We start from the raw sequence: 18,625 nt of genomic DNA on the forward strand, positions 1-18,625 counted from the left end.
AGACCAGGCTGGCCTTTGAACTCAACAAAGATCCACCTGCTTCTGCCCCCAAGTGCTGGAATCAAAGCATGTGCCACTACACCTAGCTTTAGATATTTTTTTCTTAAAGCATTTGTACATTTAATAGTTTAAAACTAACGTCATCATTGGGAGCCATCATTATAAGCACCAGTTCTGTTGTGTTGCCAGAATGCTTTAATGCTTTGTATCCTATCAGTCTTGTTCTCCAAATTTTCCTGGCTCCTTTCTAAATAATTCTTGTCAGAGGGTCTAGTGGCTTATCCTTTTAATTAAAACACCCAGGAAACTGAGTCAGGACGGGAACATTGCTTATAAGTCAGGGTCATCCTGAATTACATAGAGAGTTCTAGGCCAATCTGGGCTGGTGTGTTAGTGATGCTCATATCAGTGTTCTAACAGACTTTCCATGAGCTTCCGATCCAGGTGTCCATTGCTGTTTTGCTCACTGCCAAGAGCTGTCTGTTACTCTTGACTATATCAAAGACACCTCAAAAGCGACACATCTAGAATTACCCTATATTTGTCTAAATTTATTATTTTCTTCTTTATAGTGCTATCAGTGATTTAAGCCAAGGTGAAACTCTTTGTAAATGCGTACTTAGATTTCATGTTCAAAGCTCTTAGGTGCCAATTCTCCTTTTCAAAAGTTTCTCACATTTGTCCTCTCCTTCTGTCCCTGTTTCTACTGGCCATATTTAGGCACACAGTCTTCGGTAATTTACTGAGATAGTTACAGTAATGTCTCCCAGCTTCCTAGTCACAAGCTTATCCTTTATCATATATCATGGGCAGAAACTGCATTCTTGGACATGTCATCACTGCTTTAGTGGTTACAGACTTTTAATGGCTGCCTATTGCATGTAGAGCAAAGCCTAAAATCCTCACCAGTATATTCCTGTTTTTTTACTTTTATGGTCCTACCTGTTTCCTGTACTCACCAATCTCATGCTACCAAACTCCTAGCAGTTTTCTGAGTTTTTCTATGGGATTTTATTTTATGTGCATACACATAGGCACATGCTGTCTTTCTTTCTGCAAAGTGCAGTTGCTTGCCCACATAGCTTGCCCACCATTTTAACCAACATTGTAATCGGTTCTTAAACAGTTACAGTTAATTTGTGTGATGTGGCTAGTTGTGAACCTTGTCAACCACAGTCTGGCCAGATATACTTCATTTGCTTCATGATCACTGAACCTTTTATGATACTTTATATAAAATAATACACCCTCTTACTTGCCACAGTGCCCATATTCTTATACTTAGAACCTTTGAATATTTTGCCAAACATGGTAAAAGGGAAGGTGCAGATATGGTGACAATTAAGGACCTTGAGATGGGATTACTTTGGATTTTCAGGGGTTCAGTCTGTTCTCATCTGGGTGGGGTGGGAGAGAACATTTGAAGAACTTAGAGAAATTAGACTTTGCTGGCTTTGAAGGTGGCTAACGGGGCCACAGCCAGGAAATGCAGGTGCTGTGCAGAAGCTAGGACAAGTAGGCAGAGAAGGAGAGGCAGATAAACACTTCGCTGTGGGTCCTCCAGAAACGAGAAAAGGCCTCCTTGATAACCGGGGTTTATGATCCGATTAGATCCATCTTACATTTCTCATCTACAGAACTGTAGGATGACTTTCGTTTTAAATCACTGTGTTTGTTGTTCTTCGTTACCACAGCAGCAGACAATGAATATATTCCACTATATCTTGATTCTTGTATTGTCCTCTTGCCTCCCTCCCCTCTCCCTCCCTCCTTTTCTTCTTCTCTTCCCCCTACCTTTCTCTTCGGTATCCCAGTATCCTCTTGGATTTTAAGTTCTTCAGGAGCAGGGACTGTATATTTTCATCTGTCTTTAATTGTGCCAGAGTGTATGAATTAATGAATTATATAATGTTTCTGCCCTTGTAAATGTAAATAAAATTCTTTAGATTTCCTTGAGTTACTATTTCACTTTTAAAATTTTAAAATTGTGTGTGTGTGCCCTTCCTATTAATAACTTTTTTTAAATCTGTTCCTGATTTTTAAAAAACTCGAATCATTATTTTCCTGCTAATGATTTGTTGTTTCAAATATATCATTTTCACATTAACAAATTTAGAATGACATTTTGAGTCCCTTTAGAGAATAATTTGTGTAGTAAACCTAAGGTGCTAGGAGCTTATTAATTTCTTTATAGATATGTACATTTCCTTTATTGTAAAGGAACCTGAATAAAGGTTTTACTTTGGTAATTTCCAATAAATGAAGTACTTATTTCTTGTTGTTGTTAAACTGCTGCATTCCAGCAAATCCACTCTAAATACCAGTTTTACTAACTGAACCCCTAACCCCAGTTCCTGTTCCGTTATTCACTTTTAACCCTTTTACCATTGTTCCTGTGCTACCCCTTCCTTGAAAGTCCCCCTCTCCCATGGCCTCTTATTTATTTTTTTTCATGTCCTCTATGAGCATTCTAAATGAAACAAACGTATCTGAAGATCCAAAGCTAACATCACAAATTGGAGAAAACATGGGGTATTTTTCTTTCTGGGTTGCCTCAGAATGAATGTTTCTAGCTCCATCCATTTATTTGCAAATTTACTAATTTAATTCTCAATGGCTGAATAATATTACAGTGTGCAAATGTATCATTTTTTTATTATCTGTTCATTAGTTGATTCCATTTCCAGGCTATTGTGAATGGAACATCAGTGGACATGGATGAGCAAGTATCTCTGTAGTAGGATGTAGAGTCCTTTGGGAATATGCCCACAAGTGGTGGAACTGGATTTTGTGGCAGATGGAGTTCCAAGTTCCTGACGAACCTCCACACTGAATTCTGTAGTGGTTGTACCAGTTTTCACTCTCACTAGTAGTGAGAAAGTGTCTCCCTTCCCCACATCCATGTCAGCATATGCTGCTTTAAAAAAAAAAAAAAAAATCTTGACCACTCAGACTGGGGTGAGATGAAATCTCAAAAGTAGTTTCATTGTGCCTTTTCCCGATGGTTAAAGCTGTTGAACAGTTTTAAGAAGTTTATCATCCATTTGTATTTCATCTTTGAGAACTCTGTTTAAATCCATGCTCCATTTTAATTGAATTGTTTTCTTGATGTTTAATTTTTTGAGTTGTTTGTATATTCTAGATACTGTCTGTCAAATATATAGCTGGTAAATATTCCCCATTTTCTGACGTGCTTCTTCACTTCAATGGTGTGTGTGTGTGTGTGTGTGTGTGTGTGTGTGTGTGTGTGTGTGTGTGTGTTATACAGAAAGCTTTAGTTTCATGTGGTGTCATTTGTTAATGTTTGTTCTTTACTGCATTTGCTACTGGAGTCCTGTTTACAAAGTCATTTTCTGTGTCTATTCCATACCATTTCCTCTCTTAGTTTCAGGGTATCAGGTCTTATGTCAAAGTCTTGTTATATTTGGAGTTGAGCTTTGTGCAGGTTAGAGATAAGGAATAGTTTCATTCTTCTACATAGCTATCCAGTTGGATCGGCATCATTTGTTGGAGATGCTGTCTTTCCCCTAGTGTGTATATTTGGCTTGTCAAAAAAAATCATACGGCTGTAGATGTGTGGGTTTATATCTAGGTTCTCATTTCTATTCCATTAATCAGTGTATCTGTTTTTAGGACAGTACCATGCTATTTCTATTTCTGTAGCTCTGAAGTATACCCCCAACAGTTATTTTATTGTTCAGGACTGTTTGGGCTATTTTTTTGTTTTTTGTTTTTATTTGTTTTGTTTTGTTTTTGTTTTTTGGTGTGTGTGTGTGTGTGTGTGTGTGTGTGTGTGTGTGTGTGTTCGTTCCCAAATGAAATTTGATTCTTTTTTTAATTTCTGTGAAGAATTGTGTTGGAATGCCATCCAATATGTAAGTTTCTTTTGGTAGGTTGGCCATTCTCACAATATTAATTCTACCAGTTCATGAGTGTGGGAGGCCTTTCCATCTTTTGACATTTTCTTCATTTCTTTCTTCAGTGTCTAAAAGTTTTTGTAACAGACTCTCAACTTCCTTAGGTTACGTTTATTAGGTGATACTTATTTATCTTGGAGGCTATTTTGAATGTGATTGTTTCCCTGATTTCTTTGTTGGTATGTTTGTTGTTTGTTTATAGGGAGGCTCCTGATTTTTTTTTGTTTGTTAATTTTGTTTTCTGTGATGTATTTATTAGCTGTATGCATTTTCTGGTGGATTCTTTAGGATCTTTTATGTAAAGAATCATACCATCTATAAATAGAACACAGGAGGTTATTCCAATTGTTTTGTATCTGTTGAGATTTGCTTTGTGGCCAAGTATGTGGAGCCATCTATAAATAAGGATACCCTGACTTCTTCTTTTCCTGTGTTTAATCTCTTTTTCTTCTTCACTTGTCATATTGCTTTAACTAAGACTTCAAGCACCATATTGAGTAGGACGGAAAGAGCGGACATCCCCGTTTTGATTCTTTTTCATAGAAATTCTTTTTCTGTTTAGGATGCTGTGGTCTTACTATATTTGGCTTTATTATGTTGAGATATGTCTCTAGGTTCTCCAGGACTTTTGTCATTAAGAGATGTTGGATTTTGTCAGAGGCCTTTCCTTCTCTGATGAAATGACTCCATGCTCTCTGTCATCGAGTCTCTTCATTTGGTGGATTACGGTCACTGGTTTGCTTGTGTTGAACCATTCATACTCTGGGATGAAGCTGACTTGATCAAGGTGGATAATTTTTTTTGATGTATTCTTAAATTTGGTTTGCAAGTATTTTATTGAGAATTTTTACATCTATGATCACTAGAGAGATCAGCCAATAATTTTCTTTCTTTCTTTGGTTTGTTGGTTGGATATTTGGTATTGGGTAATATTGACTTCATAAAAACAATTTTCAAGTGTTCCTTCTTTTCCTTGTCAGAATAATTTGAGGAGTGTTGGTTTTTTGATGGTCTGGTAGAATTCTGTATTGTTAAAAAGCAGGACCATCTGGTCCTGTTTACTTTTTATTTATATATTTATTTTTAGCTGGGAGAGTTTAAATTACTGCTTTTCTGTTGGTCATTATGTGCATATTTAAGTTATTGGCTTCATTTTTTATAAACAAACTTATCAAAATATAGATCTCTAGATACATAGTTCTACAAATTCATCCACTTCTAGTTTAACTTTTCCAGTTTAGTGGAATATAGATTCTTTTGTTTTGTTTTTACTTGAGATGGGGTCGCATTATGTAAGCTCTGGTTGACCTGGACCTCTCTGTATAGACCAGGACACTGCCAATTTCACAGAGATCCACCTGCCTCTGCCTCTTGAGTGCTGGGATTAAATGCATGTGCTGTGGAATATAGATTTTTTTTTTTAAATACATCTCTTTTGATTCTCTGAATTTCCTCAGTGACTTTGCAGTCTTTCGTTTTTCGTCTCTGATTATATTATTTTGAGTCTTTTCTCTCTTTCTCTTGGCTAATTTGACTAAAAATGGTTAATCCTGTTAATGTTTTCAAAGAACTAACTCTTCATTTAATCCATTCTTTGTCATTTTTTTTTCTTTCTGTTTCATTAATTTCAGGCCTGGCTTTTATTATCTCTTGCCATCTACTTTTAAAAGGTATTGTTTTTGTTATCCCAAGGCTTCAGGTGAACATTATGAAATTGCTTCATGTTTTGATGTAGGCTCTTGTGCTATGAAGTTTCCTATTCGGTCTGCTGTCATTATGTCCCACAGATTGTTGTGATGGCTTGTGTTTTTATTTTCATTCAATTCTAGGCATTTTTAAATTTTTCCTTCTTGATTTCTCTCTTGTCTCAATTTTCATCCAGCAGTGTGGTATTCAGTTTCCATGAGTTTGTACTTTCTGCCATCTCTTGTTGATATCCAGATGTGTGGCCAGATAGTATGCAGTTTTTCTAAATTTGTTGAGACTTGCTTTGTATCCTAATACGTGGTTGATTTTGGAGAAAGTTAAGTGAGCAGCTGAGAAGAGAGTGTATTTTTTAGTGGTTGTGTGAAATGTTCTGTAAATGGCTCTTATATTATTTTGACTTGTGATTATTTAGTTCCAAAGTTTCTTTAAAAACAAAAAAATAATAAATTTTTTTTTTTTTCTTTTTCGAGACAGGGTTTCTCTGTGTAGCTTTGCGCCTTTCCTGGAGCTCACTTGGTAGCCCAGGCTGGCCTCGAACTCACAGAGATCCGCCTGCCTCTGCCTCCCGAGTGCTGGGATTAAAGGCGTGCGCCACCAACGCCCGGCAAATAATAAATTTTTAAAGGGTCTAGTATATACATGTAATCGGAGCCATAAGAAGAATGGAATGAAAATGTAATTAAATAAAAGATAAGTATTTCCTAAATTAAATTTAAAAAACAAAACAGTGGAAATCAGCTCCTGAAATGGGAGGAAAGGATGGTTCTTGCCCAGTGAGCTTGACTATCCCACTATCTCTAAAAGTGTGGTTCCAAGAAGGCTGCAAACTGCAGTTCCTGATGTGATATTCCTGTCTGGGTCCTTTCAAGCCACAGTGCTGTGAGATGAGCAGAGTAAGTTGTATCAAATTCCATAATATGGTAATCGTTCTCCTCCCCCTCTTCCTCCTCCTCTTCCTCCTTCCTTCCTTCTTTTGGCCCTAAGCTTCATGCAGGTTTGTAAGAAACACTGGACCTTTTTGTGTGACTCTTTTCTACTCTGCTTTTCACCTTTTCCCTTGGTTTTTCCTTCCTGCTACCTTCTTGTTATTGAGAAAGGGCAAAGAGAGAAGGATTCTCTTGAACCGAGCAAAGTGAAGATTCACTTGAGCTAGAGCAGCAAAACCAAAGTTGAGTTCTGTTGATGCAGAGTCAGTAGGCAGAAGGCAGGCTCTTCGGAGGCTGTTGTCGGCCTGTGCTTCTTACACCGTGGTGTTGCTGGTGTTGGTGCTGAGTCATTTGGTAGTGTCAGTCATTGTTCTTGGCTGAAGTGTGGAAGCCTCGATTCTAAATCTTTTTAGAAATGCTTGCCTGTATAATTCATGGCCAGCTTTTGTGTACTCATGAGGCCACAGTGATTGTTAACATTTCAAAATACTGCCCCCAGCCCCTGTTCTCAGTCCTTTCCTTGTCCACATGGATGTCTTGGAACACTGACTGTTTCTTTCTTCCCACATAGCCTCTATGATGCAGCAAAGGTTAAGCCTGATATGGAGAGAACACCCATCTGTTTTGCTTATTCGACACTGATTTTCTCTTCATAATTACTAAAATGTGTCCTTTGTACCTGTGAACATCCACATGTGCTCACTAGTAACCTAGCACTAGAAATCAAGTTACTGATTTGGGGATAATATTTACATTACAAGATGACAAAAAGAAAGTATTGGAGTCAGATTGACTTTGCAGTTTACCACTTTTGAGCAGTGTCAGTAGCCAAGTTCCTTGGTCACCAGTATCCATTTCCTTATAGAATGAGAGTTGTATCTAAGTCTTACTTTCTTTTTATTTAATTTGTGTGTATGGATATTTTACCTGCATGTATGTATGTGTACTGCTTGCATGCCTGGTGCTAGCAGAGTCCAGAAGAGGTCAATGAAGCCCCTGGAACTAGAGTTACAGATGGTTGTGAGCCACCATGTGGGTGCTGGGAATCAGATCCAGGCCCTCTGGAAGAGCAGCCTGTGTCCTTAACTACTGAATCATTCCTCTAGCCCTGTATCTACTTATTAAGAGTTCAAAGTTTAAAAGAACCATGAAAATATGGATTCCCCTTTTTTCCTTTTGATCTTACTATGGTCGAGTATAGATCATTTACACAATTACAGTGTAGTGTTTTTTGGTGTGTGTGTGTAAATTTTTTTGGTTTTGTTTTTTAAAGATTAACTTTAGAGGAGGTAAAACTGGTTGGTTCTTACCCTTGCAGGCCCAGAATTATGATTGGGTTGCTTGAGATTGTATAGCAGGGGCTGGGAAGTTGTCTCGGTGGGTAAAGCACTTGCCACACAAACACAGGACTGGGCTTTGAATCCCAGGAAGCACACATCTGTAACCATAGTGCTCTTACCTTGAGTTGGGAAGCAGATCATTAGACTATCTGAAAGTTCATGGGCCATCTAACCTGACATATGCAATGACCGTCTTTAAAAACAAGGTGGAAAGTAAAGACCAACACCCAAGAATGTCCTCTGATCTCTATCATGGCCCACCTGCATTCACGTGAATGTGTAAGGGCATAGGTGTGCACACACACAGAAATTGTATAGCTAGGGAGGCTATAGCTAGAATTTAACCACAGGTGATGGAGTACCGGGTTACCTTTAACAACCTTCTAATGGGGGTCCCCTTAATAAAGCTCAGTAAGAGCAGTGAGCCTCCTCAGTGCTCCGACCCCGGAGCCCACCTTCCAGCCCCACTCAGGTCAGTTCTGATGCTACTCTAAATACTTGACACTTCAACTCTGTCTGTAGTTGTAGTAGAAATAGACTCATTCCTGAACCTTGTCCCCCTTGCCTGCCTCCTGGCTGATGTCACTTGTTTGTAGTAGTTTTGTTGTAGGCTTCTGTTACGGGGAAATAAAAGGCCGTGTGTTACTTCTCTGCCAGCCCCTGTTCCGTGTGTGCCTTTCATATCCTTTCTTTCCCATGCACTCCTTAGCTAGCACTGCCATTGTGGGAACCAGTACTCTGCTCAAGTTGCCTATCTCAAACTAAACATTCAAACTTTCACCCTTTGTTTGATTTCAAGTATAGGTGTTTTCCTTTTTAGGTTCGGAAAGTTGCTGTCTTGGTGTGCTAAGGGTTATTTATTATAGGTGAGGTGTTGTCCTCTTGAATGCCTTTTTTGCATTTAATGAGATGTATGTATACTTGTTTTTCTTTTAAAAGTATTTTATTTGTAGCCAGGTATGTTGGAGCATGCCTTTAATACTGAGACTTGGGAGTCAGAAGAAGGCAGATCTCTGAATTCCAGGCCAGCCTGTCTACATAGCAAATTCAGACTATCTAAGACTACAGAGTGAAAGCCTGCCTCAAAAAGGCAATGTTACTGTGTTGTGTATGATGTACTTTTATGTGCATGCGTGCTGTGGTGCAGGTGTGACAGTCAGTGGACAGCATTGTCGTCAGTTCTCTATTTTGTCAGGGTTCTGGGATCAAAGCCCAGTTACTAGGCTTATGCTGAGCTTTTTCTTTTGAAAATTTTTAACATGGTGAATTCCATTAATTTTTTCAATAGTTAACATTACGTTCCCGGATAAACTCCATTTGATCATTGTGTATTATTCTTAAAGACAAAATTTCTTGGGAGTTGAAGAGATGGCTCAGCAGTTAAGAAACATGTCACACACACACACACACACACACACACACACACACACACACACAGAGTAAATAAATTATTTAAAAACAACATTTCTGGTTGTTATGGGAGAATTTTAAAAGGTTTTATGTCTGTCTTGTGAGGGGTTTGCTGTGTTTTTTTTTTTTTTTTTTTTTTTTTTTTTTTCCCATATTCTCTAGTTTTGGTGGCTAGACAAACTTGGCTTCATGGATTGAGTGGAACCCCTCTCTCATCCACCCTCAGTGTTTTTAGGGTGTAAAAGTTCTGTCATGTTTTTCCTTTGTTGTTGTTGTTGTTGTTCGAGACAGGGTTCCTCTGTATAGCCCTGGCTGTCCTGGAACTCTCTTTGTAGACCAGGCGTTTTTGGTGTTGTAGTTTGCAGGGATCAGTTATTACAATAGTCTTTTTTCCCACAGTGGCCCGACAGCTCCTTCTGGCACTATGACAAGTAGCCTGTAGGGAGCACATTTTCAGGTCAGTTCCAGCCTGACTTCTCTCTGTCCTTCAACCGAAGTGTATTGTATTTTTGGCAGTTGGGTTTTACCACCTAGTTTTGGTGAGCAACCAAGAAGAGTGGCAATAGCTTTCGTTGATTTGGGGGCCTCAGAGGCTTCTTTGACTAATAACTCATAGGGAGATATCCCATGCCTAGCACTGAGATTTTTGTTTATAACCTGTGATTTCTAGCAGCAGCATTGTCTACCAACTCTTACTGTTTCTGTTCAGACTCATTTGTTAGACATATTTGTGTTGACTTTTGTTGTTGTGGTTGTTTTTCAGACAGAGTCCCACAAAGTAGCCTTTGCTGGCCTGGAACTCACACAGAGCCTCCTTCCTCTGCCTGTCAAGTGCTAGGAGTCAAGTAATGTGCTAGCACATAGGGGTCTGGGTGCATATATTTAAATTAGTTAACAAAGTAGCAGGCTTCCACAAGGCTTAGCCTCCTTAGTTTTGGGTAACCCCCCTTCTATTCCTGATTAAATCCTTAAGCCCCAGTTCTCCCACCCCACATCTTTCAGATTACTTGTGTTTTTCCCCTTCCCCTATTAAGGCATCTTCTCTCCCTTGTACTCATCAGGGGCTGCTCTGGCTTCCTGACCTCTACCAACTCCAAGTTAAGATATGTTTTCTTTACTGAAATGATTTACTCAAATAATTTTTACGTTGGAAGAGTTCCTATTACACCCTGGACATAAGTTCTTTTTGAGACATATAATATACAGATACTGTCTGTAGCTTGGCATGGATAAATTTAGAGCTTTTATTCAATATAAGAATATTGTGAATATTCTTAAGTGAACATATATTAAGTGAACATATATTTTGGATTTTATTAGAGAATATACTCCAAGCCTTTGAGCTTATTTGTTGTTACCTTTAGTTACCGTACTGTAGAGTATTTCTTAGGAACTGTAAGTTTCAGATGTTGAAAAGGGGCAGGTTGATTTGTCTGGCAACATTTAAGAAACATTTTCCCCCCTTGCTTATTTAGTTTTAAGTACCTTAGAAAGATAGAACTTGCCTTAGGGTTAGTTATATCCAATTAATTCACACCTAGAGTGAACATTTTCATTGTGTTAAGGCTGTTAGCAAATTATCGACTGAGAAGTGGTGTCTTGGAGAGTCTGTAGCTGAGTTTTGAAGTCCCCCCAAGTCTGTGGTATTTCTTTTTTCTTTCTTTTAGACTGACTGGGGAGGCATTCCTTGCATGGGTGGCTGCCCTCTGTTTTGTTTCTTGCTCTGGCCTGGCTTAGCGGATCAGGTTCTACAGTGGCATGTCATGGTGTAGATGACTGTGCTTTGTCCATTGTACTGTGCCATTTGTCTGCTCAGCTTACCAGCAGATTTCAGGCCTCGGGATTACTGTTGGAAAAGCTAGTGTGCTTTTCAGTCTGTTAGGATGGCACACTCTATTAGTCCTGAAAGCTGTTCTAGTTTATTGCAGAACTGACAGAAACATCACACATCTTGTTTCTGTGGAGTTTTGAGGGATAACTAGACTTCCTGGTCTCTCTTACAGCTTGGGTATTGGTTTTGAAGATTGACTTTTTTTTTTTTTTACCCCAATGTTTTATAGAGTTTGGAGTAAAACATTCTTAGAAAATTGCATTCATTTAACAGCAGCTAAGTCTGTGTAGTGGTAAATCTCCTCCAGTGGATGCAAGCCTGTGTTGGGAGTCTCGGAGTCCTTTCCAGCCATTCCTCAGTTGTCGGGTTTGTGTTTGCTCCCGGCTTGGCCTGTGGATTGCTTGTCTCCTGTTCTGGAGAGACAGGTGCCGTATGTAAACTGGTTTACAAATGCTACCTTTGTCTTCTTTTCATTTCAGTGATGTAATTAGTAAATTTGACACACTCTGTCAAGCATCTTCTCTTTAATGAAATTCTTCTAAGAATTTCTCTTCATTTTTTTTTTTTCCTGTGTTAGTGTACAGCATACAAAGAAACCTCTTGCCTTGCTTTTGGTGGTATCCCTGAGGTTTCTGATAAGCATGACTTCAGAGTCAGGTCTGGGTTCAGGTTCTAGCTGCCTCTGGATGTACTAGCATTGTGATGTTATATGGGGGTCTCCCCTATTCGTTTAAAGATTTTGTTTTTATTTTGTGTGTATGGGTGATTTGCCTGCATGTGTGTCCATGCACCATATGTATACAGTGGCCATAGAGACCAGAAGAGGGCGTTGGAGTCCATGAAACTAGAATTAAAGGCAGCTGTTAGCCACCATGTGGGTGCTGGCTGTTGAACCCAGATTCTCTGGATCAGCAGCCACATAGCATCTCATGACCAACTGTAGATCCTAGGGGATACAGCACCCTCTTAAAGTGTGGTGGCCTTTAATCCTGGCAGAGGCAGCCAAATTGCTCTTGAACTCCAGGACAGCTAAAGCTGATAGTGAGATCCTGTCTTAAAACTGAGCAAAACAAAAGCCCATGATTGGATTTTAGAAATGGATTTCAGGTGCCAGAAAAGAAACTTGTAACAAAAAGATGAGATGAGTTGGTGTATGGGTTCTAGTTGATCATCCCTTTACTTTCTCTGACTATTACAGGCTTCCTGTTCCTGTACAGCAGTGAATTTGAAAATACCCAGGGCCTTCCAGAGAAACGTAGTATGTAAGTTAAGGAATGAGAAGGAGAGAGGAGAATGTGAGATTGGGCTGTCAGCTTTGGTTAAAGGTCCAGCTGGGCTGGGTACTGGGGTAGTTTTGTCCTCTAGTGTTATTTGTAGTTGGGTTACATGAGTGTTTGGGGAATGGAGAGGAAACAGCATGTATTAAATATTCTACATGTGTTAAATATTTTAAGTTTTACATGCATGATGATATGGCCTGATTCTGTATTTATGACAGAGTATAGTTTATTTTATATTTCTGAATATTTCATGCTATTTATCTCTACATTACTACAAATGCTAAATGTTTTTTGTGTGTATATGTGCATTTCTATATGTGGGTATACACATGTGTATGTGGGTGGCTGAGGAAGTTGGAAGCATTGACTCTGGAGCTGGACTTAGAACCAGTTATGAGTTACATGACATGGATGCTGTGAATAGAACTCAGGTCCTCTTGCAAGATTTGTGTGTCCCTTCAACCACTGAGCCATCTCTGCAGCCCCCAAATCTGGGTTTTGTTTGACACAGGGTCTCATGTCTCCCTGGCTGGCCTAGAACTTGCTATGTAGACCAGGCTGACCTCCAGCTCACAGAGATCTGCTTGCCTCTGCCTCCTGAGCACTGGGATTGAAGACATGTTTCACCACACTCAGCAGGTCTACAATTTTTATGACAATCTTTAAATGTTATTTAAGAGAGGGAATTTTCATAGAAAGGAAATTTTAATATGTTTGTTGTATAGTGTTAACATAGGCAGTTTCTTAAGAGGAGTTTGAAAATTTGAAAACCAGGGAATAATCAGTGAAGTTTCTCTTGATTCTGTTATTTCTAAATCCAGAACAAGTTTAAGAGTAAAGTTTAGTGAAATAATTTGATAGAAAGCCATCTGCTAAGTTATTCTTTATTTTAATTTTGTATGTGTGTGTATGTGTGAGTGACCACAGGTGTGCAAGTACCCATGAAGGCCAGAAGAAGGTGTGTATTTCCCAGAGCTGGAGTTAAATGCAGTTGTGAACTGCGTGTGGATGCTGGGAATCAAACCCAGGTTCCCTGGAAGAGCAAAAAGAGCTCTTAATGGCTTATCCAGCCCTCTTACGTTACCCTTAAATAGTATTCATTGAACTGAATTTATGAAAATGTGTAAACCATGCTTTCTTTTCTTTATTTTTCATTAAATTGTCTGAGACCAGTTGGCCTGGAACTCAATAAAATCTGCTGCCTCGGACTCCTGAGTGTAGGTGTCCACTCAACACTACTCCTTGCTAAGCTTTGCATTTTAGACTTTGCAAATTACTTTGAACTCAGAGATATAATCTTATAGTTCTTTATCTCCTTGGTATTCAAAACCCATGTTTTATGAAACTATAAATTGTCTTTATTAGTATCTAGATAGAATTAATGACAGCTTAAAAAATAAACTACCAGTTTAAAAAAAAGTCATAGGTACATCTGGGTGTGATGACACATACCTTTAATCCCAGCACCAGGGAGGCAGAGTCAGGTGGGTTTCTATGAGTTTAGATTAGCCAGAACTACATAGTGAGACTTTGTCTCAAAAACCAAAGAAAACAAACAAAAAATCAGCTGAAACAAAACCAAAGCAAAACATAATACTTTCCTTTCACCATGTCATCCAACATTGCAGATTCAGTCAGTGTTGGTTAGAACTGCCCGACATGTTAGAGATCCGTGAGGGATGCTGCCTTACTCCATGTAATGTGAGAGAGGAGAAACAATTCTGTTATTTCAGAATAATCATGATTTTTTTTTTTTTTTTTGTCTTTAAACAGTGACATTTTCTACCAACAGGGTTGATGGTATTCCACACAGGTTCTGTCTTGACATGGCTCTCTGTGGTTACGAGTGCTTACTGGCTTTTGTAGAGGGCCCAGGTTCATCTCGCAGCAGCACCCAAATGGTGACTCACAACTGCTTCTGTAACTCAGTTCCATGGGATGTAATGTCCTCTTCTGGACTCTTGACTCCTGCATGCATGTGATGCAAAAGCTCTTGCAGTCATGCATGCAGGCAGACAGGTGAACACACATGTACACAGATACACCCTTAAAAAAAAATCAGAGCAAAACACTCACTGTTCTGTGTATGTGATATAGCAGAACAATTCTCCAGGGATTATTCAGGTCAGAGATGTTTTTGGTTAAATGCAAGTACTTCTGATTTTGAGATTTTTTTTTTAAATTGTCATCTCTCCTATTTTTCAGTGTCATTGTTCTTCAAATATTATTGCAGAATCATAATATTGAAGGCAATAGTTATCCTCGATACAAGGGAATCTTTTTTTTTTTAAGTTTGAAAGCTAATGTTAACTGCTTTTAGCTTGTTTGTGGCTTCTTAGCCTTCTGCTTATGTAATTCAGTTGATGGTGCTTTTGTTACATGTGTCCAGGCTGGTAGACCCTGTGGTTCTGTGATGTCAGGCCCAGCAGGAAAGCTGCAGCAGAACCTGGGATTCATCCTGGTAAGGACTGGTGAGGCTTTCCAGGTGGCTGGTAATTTACTTAGCCCTTCAGGCTGCGTATGTTTTAGGTGATAGAAGCTGGGGAGGGTGGAGGAAGTATAAAGGCATGAGTTTGGCGGCCTCTGTACCGGATGTCTATTTTAACTCCTGCAGAAGTCAATTTACATATTCCACAGCTGCGTATGAGTTTTCTAAGTTTAAAGTTTGTTCTTACTACCATGGGATAAATGTCAGCTTCATTGAATTTGTTTTCTCTCCCTTGTCTGGGTGTCTAGGCCACTTACAGTTCCCTTTCCTTTGGATAGCAGGATACAGCTGGCACCTAAAGTCTCACCTGGGGAATGACCTTTGGGAGTTTCCTTCTCCATATAGATGTTTGCAAAGCAGCAGAAACCATATTTGCAGGAAATCACAGGCTTTGTTAACATGAAAAGATAATTGAAGTAATGTGCTTGTGTGTTCCTCTCTCCTGACGTTGCTTCTGTTGTGTGGAGGGCTAACCCATGGTGAAATATCACCCAGTCTTCCCTTCAGCTCCAGTAGTGTCCAGTTAGAAGATGCCCAGCCGCCTTCTACTCCCCTCATGTCTCTGGCAGATTAAAGTATCGCACAGAAATTCAGATTCGTTTGTCTTTGATGTTCCTGCTAGGTTTTTCTTTCTTTTATTTTTTGACAATTCTATCCATGTATATATCTTGATCATTCTCAATCCCCACTACCTCCTAGAAGTCACAAATATGTCCCCTTTGTACCTTCGTGTCTTTTTCTGCTTCCTTTCTCTTTTTAACCACACAGTCTAATCAGCGCTGCCTGCTGGGATATTGACTGACCTTGTTGACTTGACCTTGCACATGTAACCATAGCTGCAGGACAGAGTTCACGAGGGCAGTATGTCCATGACAGCTTTTCGCAGCACTCTTCCCCATCTTCTGGCTGTTGCATAATGTAATAAGAAAGAATTTCTGTCCCCTCTTCAAAGCATTTTCCTGAGCCTTGATGGTGGGAGGGGGTTATGTGTGATCACTCAGGAGTCACTTACTCTAAGCATTCTGACCAGTTGAGCATACACAGTTCAGTGCTGGCTGGATAAGACAGTTGATGTCTTTGCTCTGGCAGCTGCCTGCACAGCATCTTCTAGCACTGTGAAAACTAGCCAGCCAGGGACGGGGATGAAGTTTTTAGGTCATTGTTCGATTTCTTTCTGTCTGTTCTGCAACCAATATGTGTTGTGGTTTTGGCAATAGGATTTTACCATCTAGTTGTAACCAGTACTGTCCTCTCCCTGACCAGTAACTTGTAGGAACATGTCCCGCCTGGCACTGAGATTTTCGTTTAATAACTTATTTCTTCTGGAAGCAGCATTGTCCACTCACTCAGGCAGGATATTTGTAGTCAAACTCCTTTAAAAGATTTCCATAAAGCTTGGTTTACTCACTCCCCACACCTCCTCTCCCCTGTCCCTCCACTTCCACTTCTAAGCCCCGATCTTCCCCACCCCTGCATTTCATATCATTTGTAGTCTACCATCCCTGTACCTTTTAAGGCCTCTTTCCCACTCAGTCTCTTAAGCCCTATCTTGTCAAGTTTTTTGTTTGTTTTTCAAGTATTTAGGGGTTCAGCTAGATGTATATATGGTACATATGTGATAATGGTGAGAAGGTGTACTACAGAATACCTTTGTAATGTGGTAGATTAAGTTATCAAGGTAGGGGAGAAGACAAGTACAGAAACGAGAAAATCCCATACAGTGGGTTACTTATTCTGCTGATTGTATGGGTTAGATTACAAGCAAGATCTTATAATCACAGCAATCATAGCATGAGCAAGCGCCTGGACTGGGCTGAAGAGGTACACAGGTAGAGGAAAGGGGGAGTACTTAAGATTGCATAGATAATGAAGAGACCTTAACACTAGTCAGAGGCACCAAATAGCAAGGACAGTTGAGTGACTTCTGATACCTCCAATGATAAATAGAATATTTAATAGAGTACCATATCTATTAGGATTTACTCAGCAGCTTCCTCAGCATTACTCTTTATTTATAATTATGGATTACCGTTAGCTATTAGAATACAGGAATTGATTATAATGTAAGATTAGCCATGAAATGACTGTCATGCATACCAGGTATTGGGAAGAAGAACTTCCTTTGTTGAGTATTTTCTTATTGCCTACCACTGTGTTAAACATTTCAACATCTATATTACTTATCTCTATTTTATAAATAACAAGCTAAAATATGGTAGTCTTTCCCATAACATGAGGTCCTCAAACCTAAAAACTGCATCCATAAATACATACACTTGGCCATGACAGCTGTTAAGTTAAATATATTTGTTTTACACCAACTGTGTATTAGTTACTTCATAGGGATAAATGCTCTAGAAAAAGTAAGATGGTTCACATGAATCCCTAATGGAGTATAGTTTGTGCTTTGGTCTCCATTTACTGAGTCTTACATATTACTCTAGTGTTATGCCCTAGAACTATGTAAAGAAAGGGGAGTGATACCTCAAAAGAGCCCCTTTCAAAGACTGCTTGTTCCAGTGTATGAAAATGTTGCAGAGTGAAAATGGAGTTTTAGGAAGGTTGAGTCAGAGTGAGTAGAGCCTGGGGAGATTTTCTCAGGGTGATAAGGCTCTGGCTTTCAGTCTACAAGCAGAGACAGGCAAGTTGGCAGTGGTTCCTCCCTGGGGAAGGAGTTTGATCTGGTCTGTTGCTGAGACACCCCCCCCCCCTTAAATTACAAAGGTTTGTGACTAGTGGGATCTGGATTGGGATCTTAGTGAAGAACACAGTACCAGTGCAGAACAACCAGGAAGCCAGACTGGAGGAGCCCCGGTGGGAATCTGGCCTGTCTTTTTGGTTGCATCTGCAACAGGTTCTTGGCTTTGTCTGGATGGGTTTGAATTCAGGCTATGTGATGACAGAAACCTTCCACTCTACTGTTTATGAATCTTGGGGCATCCAGTGGTGGATAACAAAAATGTGAGTCGAGCTTTGAAAAAGTCAGAAACTTGATGCCATCATGTTTGGCATGGCTGTGGTTTCTTTAGTATATTTGTGTGTTTCCTTCTCTTTCCCTGCCTTGCTTTCCAAGGCCAGGCAGTTTGGGGATTTTCCTTTTGACTCCTTTCCTGTAGTCCTTCCTCTGCTTGTCCTTTACATTGCTCCGTGTCCTGGTCAGCAGCACACTGTTCTCCCGTGGCTTGAAACTGCTGCTCCTTCTGCTCTGTGTGTCTTCCGTGTCCATGTGGTGAATGCGCCTCTTGATTGGTCTCCTCCAGTAATGGCTGCTTGGGAGCCCCTTCCCAGACAGTATTGCTCCGTCCTGACCCTTGTAACGTTGTTACTGTCCTTATTGTATGGTAATTTAAGTACCTGTTACATGTATATATTCCTTAATAAATTGGCAAGATGAGTCATATGATTTATTTCTAAAGCTCAGTAATTAGTTTTGGTCGTGAAATACTCTAGGAGTTCAGAAAAGTGACAGGATTTTCTTTGCTTTCTATGTTTTTGAGTTGTATAAACAAAATAAAAAAAGGGCTCTGATATGCTCTCATATGAATTTTAAAGTAATCTAAAATGAATGTAAAAAAAGTTATGAATTTTTTATTTTCTCACAATACTGGAAATATGAACCCAAGGCCTCACAACTAAGCTACAGATTTAGCCCAAAGCTGTGATTTTTAAAACATTTTAATTAAAAAAATTAATTTCTTTATTTACAGTCTTTATTTTTATCTGTTT

The 18,625-nt window shown here is 39.4% G+C and overlaps 1 protein-coding gene across 12 annotated transcripts in view; it reads left to right on the plus strand.

Moving 5' to 3' along the window:
- Akap13 (A-kinase anchoring protein 13) overlaps positions 1-18,625 on the plus strand; it is a 302,662-nt gene that overhangs the window by 52,801 nt on the left and 231,236 nt on the right. The gene's annotated exons all lie outside the window — the stretch shown is intronic.

This window comes from Peromyscus maniculatus, chromosome 1 (genome assembly GCF_049852395.1).
Source record: "Peromyscus maniculatus bairdii isolate BWxNUB_F1_BW_parent chromosome 1, HU_Pman_BW_mat_3.1, whole genome shotgun sequence".
NCBI classification, from domain to species: Eukaryota; Metazoa; Chordata; class Mammalia; order Rodentia; family Cricetidae; genus Peromyscus; species Peromyscus maniculatus.